This window comes from Panthera onca, chromosome A3 (assembly GCF_046562875.1).
Source record: "Panthera onca isolate mPanOnc1 chromosome A3, mPanOnc1 haplotype 2, whole genome shotgun sequence".
Lineage (NCBI taxonomy): Eukaryota > Metazoa > Chordata > Mammalia > Carnivora > Felidae > Panthera > Panthera onca.
In genome coordinates, this window is record NC_138341.1 from 124,652,482 (window position 1) to 124,662,199 (window position 9,718).

Below are 9,718 nucleotides of genomic sequence, written 5' to 3' on the forward strand. Positions count from 1 at the left end.
GAATGTCCCTGTCACCCATCCTGCTCCTGTACATGTTAATGTGGGGCTTGAACTTTCTCCGCAACCATTTCTCCTTCCACAGTCTTAAGGAAGTTTCCGCAGGAGCTTTCCGCTATGATTTCTCTCATCCTATTGCTCTATATTAAATCATCTAGGCCTAGCGCTTTGTGGCACTAAGGCAAGAGATGAATAGACAATTTCCTGTACCTCTTTCATATTTGTACAGTTTGGGTTTTCTATCTATTCTTAAAGCAATGAGGTAATTCATTCTGTAACATTTTCTATGTTGTCAAGTAATTTTGCATTGAACTGAGCAAAACACTGTGAAATTCCCTCTTTTTTTCCTTTGGGCATGTTATTTTCCCATTCTCATATCAAATCTTACATATTTTAATATTTTCCTCCCTCTTCTTGATTTTTCCAGGAGGAGCTTTTCCTTTCCCTATCAAGACATCGTACCAAGGACTTATTCACCGATAATACCACTTTTCTGCTTTTCAAAACACTGATTGCTTCTTTCATTTGTATCAATACATTCTTTTTAAATTTTGAAATGCATTTTTTTCAAATTTCATTGAATTCTATTTTCTAAAGTTTTTTTTTTTTTTTTGAGAGAGAGAGAGAGTGAGTGAGAGAGAGAGAGAGAGAGAGAGAGAGCAGGGGAGGGGCAGGGAGAGAGGGAGAGAGAATCCCAAGCAGGCTCCATGTTGTCAGCCCTGCTGTCAGCACAGAGCCTGTTGCGGGGCTCGATCCCACAGCCATGAGATCATGACCTGAGCTGAAACCAAGAGTCGGGCACTTAACCAACTGAGCCACCTAAGCACCCCTGAATTGTATTCTAATATGAATATCATAATCTCATGCTATTTTTGGTCTGCGATTTTCTGGTTTGTTTTTGCAAATCTTCAGCCCCTTTGTTTTATCTGTATCTTCTGCACACAGGATGCGACAAAGATTTTGTTCTTGGATTCATAACTAAAATTAATGCTGTCAGATCCTTTCTTCTACTGGCCCACCTGGAACAGAGTGGTTTCTGGCATTTTCCTGAGGGAATGGCAGGAAGGAGTACAAAGGTAATTAGGGCACAGTAGGCACTGTAGACAATTATAGTTCAGGAACATTTCAACCTAATCTGCTCAGGTCTCTGCCCAAGGGAAATTTTGCCCCTCAGCTTTTGATATTACCACCCTTGGGGCACACACATAACCTTGGTGGGAGCTCAGAATGGCTTAGTGAAACCATTTAGCCCACATGCATTATGTTTGACAACTTAGTAATTTTTAATCTCTGTTCTTTACATAAAAAGCTTGGTTGATCTTTCCCTTTACATATGGCATTCCCTACAAGTAGGTCAGGATTTTAGGATAGAATGATTGGAAATATGTTGTCAAAGCCATCCTTCCTTCAGAACCACCTTCCATGGTGTTTTGAATCCACACACGGTCACTATTGGGATGCTTCACTGGTCCTGTGGTCTGTCCACTAGCAAATTTCATGGGTCAAAGTAAAGGAATGCTCTTTGGACTATTCAGGACCTTCTCACATTTGCAGAAAGCTGCACTTCTCCAGATAAGTTGGAAATATTCTCTTTGCATCCTCTCTCAATATATTAATAAATTCATCGATGGTGGCAAACATTCCTCACAGACTATTGGGCTGTAGCTGTTTACTATTGATGCAGGAAATTTTTTTATTAAAAAATTAATTTGGGGGCACCTGGATGGCTCATTCAGTTGGGCATCAGACCCTTGATTTTGGCTTATGTCATGATCTCACAGATCGAGCCCTCTGTTGGGCTCCACAGAGGCTGCTTGGGATTCTCTCTCTCTCCTTCTCTCTTTCTCTCTCTTCCTCTCCCCACCCCCTCTTGGTAAATAAATGAACATTTAAAAAATTTAATTTTGTTTTTTAGGTAGATTTACTGAAAAGAACTCGATAGAAAAACCAACACTCTTACTTCTTTATCCAATACTCATTGCCATCACCATTAAAACCTGTCAAATTCCTCCCATCCTTTGAAAATATCTCTGGAGCTCACCTTACCCACAGGTACAGCCCAGACTCCCATTCCATTGCAAATTCAGACTTCTTGAAAAGACTACTTCTGCTCTCTATCTTCCAACTGACAACTCAACCCAACAATTGTATTAATCTTCTGTAATTAAGGTTACTAGCAGCAGCTGGAGACAGTAAAGCTTTGGGCACATGTCAGTCTTTATTGTGATGAACTTCACAGTCAGTTTTGTAATTGGTGCACACTGTTTACTTCTTGAAGTCTTCTTTCTTTGGCTTTCATTTGTCTTCAATGTCTTTCTACCTCTATGACTGTTCCTCCTCAGTGAAATAGAATGTTGTCTCAAGACCATTTTGAAACAAGGAGAAGTACAGGGTTACATTTGTGATGGAGTATTTAAATATTTTTTAAATTTTTTATGTTTATTTATTTATTTGGAGAGAGAGTAAGAGTGAGCAGGAGAGGGGCAGAGAGAGAGAGAGAGAGGGAGAGAAAAAATCCCAATCAGGCTCTGTGCTGTCGGCAGAGCCCAACAAGGGGCTGGATCTCATGAGCCTGAGCTGAAATCAAGAGTTGGACGCTTAAACCAACTGAGCCACACAGGCGCTTCTGTGATGGAGTATTTAAATGATGGCATCATGGGGGCGCCTGGGTGGCTCAGTCGGTTAGGCATCCGGCTTCGGCTCAGGTCATGATCTCGCGGTCCGTGAGTTCGAGCCACGCGTCGGGCTCTGTGCTGACAGCTCAGAGCCTGGAGCCTGCTTCGGATTCTGTGTCTCCCTCTCTGTCTGACCCTCCCCCGTTCATGCTCTGTCTCTCCCTGTCTCAAAAATAAATAAACGTTAAAAAAAATTAAAAAAAAATAAATGATGGCATCATGGAAGGATTAGTTTTGTAACCTGAAGTAAGTCTCTTTTCTCTGGACTGAGTTTCTTCTGTAAATACAGAAGGCTTAGCATGATGATCTATGAGTGTTGATAAAGATTTGCTGGAGCTTATAGGGGAAGACAAAGGCCTCCAACATTGTATCCCTTTGCAAAGTCCCTGGGGACTCTGACAGTGGCCCCTGTTGAGCAGGAGTGAGGAAGTTGGCATTTACTGATAAGCGAAGAAAGGGCAGGGCCTTTTGTAACTTTGGCTGACCCCTGACACACACAGTCAAGGGAAGGCATACATGAGAAACTCAGCTCAGCTCTCAGCCAAGGCTTTCCTGGCAAGATGAAGTCCGGTATCTTTGTCCTTCCTCTGCTCCTCATTTTTGAGAAGCAAGCAGCTATGAAGGGACTCAGTAGTGAGTGTAGGAGGTGGGCTTAGGGGAAAAGCTAGTCAAGGAGAATGGCTTTTAAGGGTATCCTGGGTGCTAGGAGAGAACCACATACTCTCTTCCCTGATGGGAACTAATTCTTTTTGGGTTTTTTGTTTTTTTTTTTTTTTTTTTTTTTTGGAACAAAGTCTTCCACAACACAAACCACACAAACCACAGCCCTTTGGGGAATATCATGAGTGGTTGGGAACAGGTGGGTAGTGGTAAGAAATGGAAGGGAACTTTGGAGACTATTGAGCCCCAAGATTCTTATTATCAATTACCGGATGGATCATATGGATTTCTAAAGAGAAAACAAGGTCCACACGATTCTGGACAAAAAGGCAGACACCAGGCTGGCTCCAAAGACCAACTTTATAGCCTAACTTTAAAGCAAGTATGTGACAGTGATCATAATCAGACACAAAATCCTAATCAAGATCAAGGGCACGGCCTATATACAGTGACATGCCAGGCTAATATCAAGAACAAGAACCATTCGTGGCACCTGGGTGGCTCAGTCAGTTAAGCTTCTGAGTTCCACTCAGGTCATGATCTTGTGGTTTGTGGGTTCAAGCCCCATGCGGGGCTCTGTGCTGACAGCTCAGAGCCTGGAGGCCGCTTCAGATTCTGTGTCTCCTTCTCTCTCTCTCTGCCCCTCCCCCCACAACTCTGTCTCTCTCTCTCTCTCTCTCTCTCTCTCTCCCAAAAATAAACATTACAAAATTAAAAAACAAAACAAAACAAGAACCACTCAATCATATACAACAAGGTGGACACCAAGAGAGATCCCAAGAGAGTGATGGTATCCAACCTGAATAGTAAGTTCATGACAACCATCACAATCTTCCATAAAATCCTAATCGAGATTAAGGATGTGGCCAATATGTAAATGGAGCAGCAGGCCTCTATTCAGAGGCACGTACACAGCCCCAGACAGAAGCACAACCCCACGCGTGTGTGTGGGCTTCTCGATTCCCATGAATTCTCGTGAATAGGATAGAATCTTCAAAACCTCCTAGACATTTCATTCCCCACTTCCTCCTTTTAGGGTTTGTGGTCAGCCTCTCACTAGTTCCAACTGGTCTCCTTGTCTGAAGAAGCCACGATGTCAAAAGGACTGACCCAGGGAGAGGACTGAGCACAAAAAGCAAGCTCTGAGTTAGGTGGAATAAATACAGGCTCTTCATAAAAAAAAGGAAGGTGCCAGACAGGTCAAATAGTGACAATTTTCTGGAGACGGAGCTTTTGAGTAGCATCAAATCCATTCTCTGTTCCTGCAACTGCCATTCTGCTGGTCCTCAGAGCTACCGCAGCGCAAGCCCGCTGGCCTCCGGGCTGCCGCACAGCCAGGAAGAAAGGGATGGGAACGGGGCAAATCAACTGGTCACAGCACTCTCTCTTCTCGCTGAGATTCACCTGTTCTTCTTGAATAAAGACTTCATAGATTGTTGCAAGCCTTTGGTAAGCTCCAACATTCTGAAAAGGTTGATTTTGACAATATTTGTAGTGTTCGAACAGCTTTTATGGAGGAGCAGCTCTGACTCCAGCATTCTGAAAGTACTTACCTCCGTAACAGGGATTTCATAGACGCTTGCTATCAAATGAACTCAGTGAACTTCTAACCCTGTGCCAGTATGTTCTTTTACCATCGATAGAGAAATGATTTTTTTATATATTCTACTGCTGATGTGAAGATGATCATGATTTTCCCTTTATCTGTTAATAAGAAGTATTCTACTGACTTCTGAGAGTTAAACCGACCATATAGTGTTGAAAAAAACCACACCCATGTTAAGCAATTCTGGGAAGAAACAGATTTATGGATACACACAGGAGAATCGGGATCAGCTGTGGGAGGCAGAGAGCTGCAGAAAAGGGCCACCAAGGGGCGCCTGGGTGGCTTGGTCAGTTAAGCGTCCGACTTCGGCTCAGGTCATGATCTCAGGGTCCGTGAGTTCGAGCCCCGCGTTGGGCTCTGTGCTGACAGCTCAGAGCCTGGAGCCTGTTTCAGATTCTGTGTCTCCCTCTCTCTCTCTGCTCCTCCCCTGTTCATGCTCTGTCTCTGTCTCAAAAATAAATAAACGTTAAAAAAAATTAAAAAAAAGAAAAAAGAAAAGGGCCACCAAGCAAGCAGGGACATCATACACTTTTATGGGAGGGCAGGGAGAGCCAGCACGGTCTTGGGGCCTTGGTTTCACATTCCAAAGTGACCTGCAGTTAGACTTTTGACCTCAGCAGCAAATGAAGTTTATACGAGGTCATGGAGGCATAAAGACCGGGGGTAGAAAACATTCATCACACATCTTAAAGTTCTGTCTCGTCAGTGCCCAATGTATTGATAGTCTCCATAAATCTAGATATTATCTTGCTAATAGCTTATTTTCTTGCCCTGTTTTTGTGCCTGTGTGTGTTTCCAATGTTCATTTGTTCAAAGTAAGCTCTTCAAATGTACCCATTTCTGAAATCTGCTCAGAGGGATGGGTTTTACATCGTTCTGGATACACAGTGAGAAGAGCAGAGTCTGTCCGATCTAACGAGTGCCCCCGGGGAAAGCCAGTTCCCTCCTACTGCCTCAAAATCCACTCCATGAAGCACGAAGAATCAGGGGCCAGGCCAGCCCGGACCCTCCCTGAAAAGGCGGGAGCTCTCCTGGGCTCTCGCAAGTTACAAAGTGACGCCTAGGAGTTCTTGCAGAGCCTCTCCTAGGGGGTGTGGGGAAGGAAACCGCTGCTATTTCCCGGTCCCAGAGAGGCACCTGTGACCTTGGACCCTGGGAACCACAGCGCCCCCTGCTGGCGGGCCCCCGCCAGAGGCGATATAAGCCAAGAATCTGCCCGCGCGTTAGGCGCACACTTGGCCGCGCCATGAAGCCGCTTGGCCTCTACGCGCTCGCCGTGATCCTCCTCCTCCTCCTCCTCGTCTGCCTGCACACGGCGCAGCCCGCGAGGCGGAAGCGGCAGAGGCGTGAGTGTGTCCGGGCGCAGCGGGCTCGCGTGTGGCCGGGGTGGGGGAACATTCCTCGGAGCGGTCCCGGGGACCTGCCGGCTTCGATGCCTGGCCACGACGCTCCGGTGCCCCCACCTCACCCTGTGGCATTTCTCCCCAGCTTACCAGAAACCTGGCTATTGCCCAGAGTTTCTTCTTGAATGCCCTTTCACCCTCTTCCCTGCGTGCAAGCGCGATAAGGGTTGCCCCAGGACGAAGAAGTGTTGTTTCTACAACTGCAAGAAGCAGTGTCTGGAGCCCTTGACAAGCTGGGATTGAGGTGAGACACCGCCACCCCCGCCCCAACCCCGCGTCTGCTGCTCTAGCCTCTGCCCCAGGAATGTACCCGAAGAACACGGTGTCCCGGAGGAAATCGAGAACGGTCACTGCCCTGGGAAACCTTGGAGAACAGAGCTTTACAATTGGGATCTACCCTGAAATTCGTCTCGTGGGCCCTAGCGAGGGAGGCCCCAAGACCCCCTTCCGAGGAAAGGCGCAGTTTAATTTCCTGTAATAGACATCACGGCTTTCTTTTGAATGGTGGCGCCGTTTGGATGAGATGATCTCCAAGCCCCTCAACTGTTCCCGAATTTTTAGTATGATTATTTTCAATTGCCATTGTTTTTTCTTACAGCTTATAATAGTGAATCACTTTCCTCTCCACATTAAAAATGTGAGGTAAGGGATTCTAAGATTCTCATTCCTGAGGATGTCTCTCCTGGAATTCTCTCTCCCTTGTCCCTGATTCCTGGGCAGCACCTCCCAGTGCCCCTGGGAAGAGAGTAGCTGGCAGGATTCAGGCCCTGGGTGGTCTGGGGACCCAATCTATGCCCCCCACCCCACTACAGTTTGCACCTTCCCACATCTCTGATTCCCTCCTCTCTCCCCAGGTAGAAACCCCTTCTTAACCAGACCTGAGAAGACCCATGGCACCGGCTGAGACCTGGATAACTGACCCCCAATTCCTCCACGCTCTGCTCACTCCCCAAACTTTCTTTCATCAAAAGTTAAATGCTTATTAATATGAAAACAACAGAAAGAAATTGTGTTGTATATTTAAAACTACATGAAAATCTATGACTCCTGGATGTCCCCCCCGCCCCCCACCTCGCTTCTCTTTCAGCCTTTGCCCGGGGCGGGGGCGGGGGGGGGGTCCTTTAGAGTTTGTAAAAAGGGTAGAAGTTACTGTTTCACATTTCATTTTGGTTGGTTCTTGCACTTCTGTTTTTTCGGATATGTTTCTCTCTCGCAGTGTCTCCTGACCTTCAGGTTTTTTGTTGGTCAGATTCCAGGGGCATTTTTGAGTCATATCTTCTGGGTCTGGATCCTGTGAAAGCTGTACACATTACCCCCAGGTGGATGAGGAAGACGGGTGATTGTCTCTGGTGTTGCTGCCTTTCCACTCGTGCGAGTAGAGTGTTCTCGGGCCACGTCTGGAACTTAGGGCTGGAAATGGAGCAGGTCGTGCCTTTGTTCCAAGCTACTTTAGGGTCTCAAATGTAGACCCATCATAAATCAGGAAAAGAAACACTGTGACCCACTTTAGCTACCTTAAGTCTTAGTGTGGGGGTGCAGCCCCTAAGCTACCTAATAATGAAATGATACCCTTGCATTTCTTACCTTCTGCTATGTGATTCAGTCTTGATTAGGGGTCACACAAGGATTTCAGGTCGGGGAACGTGGCCTTCAAAAAATTTATTTTTCTTGGACACACACACACCTGAAACAAAGTTTTGTGAAGCTGCCGTTGCCTAGAATGTTTTAAGTTGACGTATAATATTTTTCATCATAACTTACATGGTTGCAAGTGCTAAAATTTTAAGGATATGATGAGTATTTTCATTTAAATACAATGGCCTGGGTGGCTCAGTCAGTTAGGCTTCCGACTCTTGATTGCAGCTCAGGTCATGATCTCATGGTTCATGAGATCAAGCCCCACGTCAGGCTCTGCAGTGACAGCGGAGCCTGCTTGGGATTCTCTGTCTCCCTCTCTCTCTGCCCCTCCCCCCCTTTCTCTCAAAATAAATAAATCAACTTTTAAAAAATAAATAAATACAACGGGGACCTCACTCTTTCCTTTTGTAATTTTTTTCAATGTTTATTTTTGAGAGACAAAGAGCACGAGCAGGGGAGGGGCAGAGAGAGACACACACATGGAACCCGAAGCAGGCTCCAGTCTCTGAACTGTCAGCACAGAGCCCCATGCAGGGCCTCAAACTCAGGAACAGTGCGATCGTGACCTGAGCCGAGGTCGGACACTTAACCCACTGAGCCACCCAGGCACCCAAGGGACCTCACTCATTCTAATGTTTCTAATGAAATCTGAAAACCGTCTTCATTTCATAATGATATGTATTAGAAAAACACATGTTCTTACTTTTCCAAAACTTCTTCTGCCTCCGCACTTTCTTTTCCGTCCCTGCTTGAATAATTCAAGTCAAAAGAAATGGATGTGTGCGTTCTTTGGAACCTCTGAAAAGCAGATGTCAAGATAAGATTAGATAATCAAGAGTTTTTTTGGGAGAAATGCCTGGGGGCAGGGGTGGTCAGTGGGAGGCAAGGAGACAAGGAGAGCCCCCAGACCACAAGGCAGGGCTGCCTCCTCTGGAGGAGGAGCACAAGATGGGGGATGGTGGAGGAAGTCTCAGAACACAGAACAATCTAGAACATCGGCCGCGCTGACAGAGGGTGCCTGAATGAATTTCACCTACTACATCTCTCCGAGTGGGTCAGAGATGGAGGGGCTCCTGGCTAGCTTGGGAGTGACCTTCTCTTCCTTTCTCAAGGCAGGAGCTCAGTCAAGTCCTTCTACTGGGCAGGCCAAGAAAGGGCACCCTGGCAAACAGTGGCAAGTTCTTTGTGAGGGCCCCATTTCCGAGTGTGTCTGAACCACCTGAAATCATCCTTTGACCAAACAGCTCTGTCTGCCACATTTCCCTCTGTCTCTCTGTTGTCCTTCACCTCACGTATCTCTCCACGTATACGTGTCACCTCACGTATATCTCCTTGTCCCCTTATTCTTCACCGCATTCCCTCTCGATATCTATCTGGATTTCTTTTAAGTTCTGGGTCATTTAAATTTTTATTACTGTCTCTCTCTCTCTCTCTCTCTCTCTCTCTCTCTGCCTGTCTTTCTGTCTCTGACTCTCAGTTTTCATCATAATGTTTCCAGATGTTTGTCTTCGTTTCCTCCCTCTCTCTGTTTTTGCCATTCCTTGTTCCGTGTGTCTCTTTCCCTGGGCCAGGAGCACCAGAATCTGAACCCTCTACCTTCCCTCCTGAGCCGGTGACTCTCATTGCCCACCTATCAGTCTGGTCCCTGGCACTCTCTCCTCGCCCGTCTCTGGGTCACGGCTGCTTTGGGTCTTGAAGGATCTTGACACTCCCCCCTTCCTTTGGGCTTCTGGGTACTC

The 9,718-nt window shown here is 46.3% G+C and overlaps 1 long non-coding RNA gene across 1 annotated transcript; it reads left to right on the forward strand.

Moving 5' to 3' along the window:
- Positions 1–6,060: 6,060 nt before the first annotated feature.
- On the forward strand, positions 6,061–8,752 carry LOC132688049 (uncharacterized). Its single transcript, XR_009614396.3, has 4 exons — positions 6,061–6,284; positions 6,427–6,585; positions 6,940–6,983; positions 7,196–8,752. It is a non-coding gene; the product is annotated as an uncharacterized LOC132688049 (long non-coding RNA).
- The last annotated feature ends 966 nt before the right edge of the window (positions 8,753–9,718 follow it).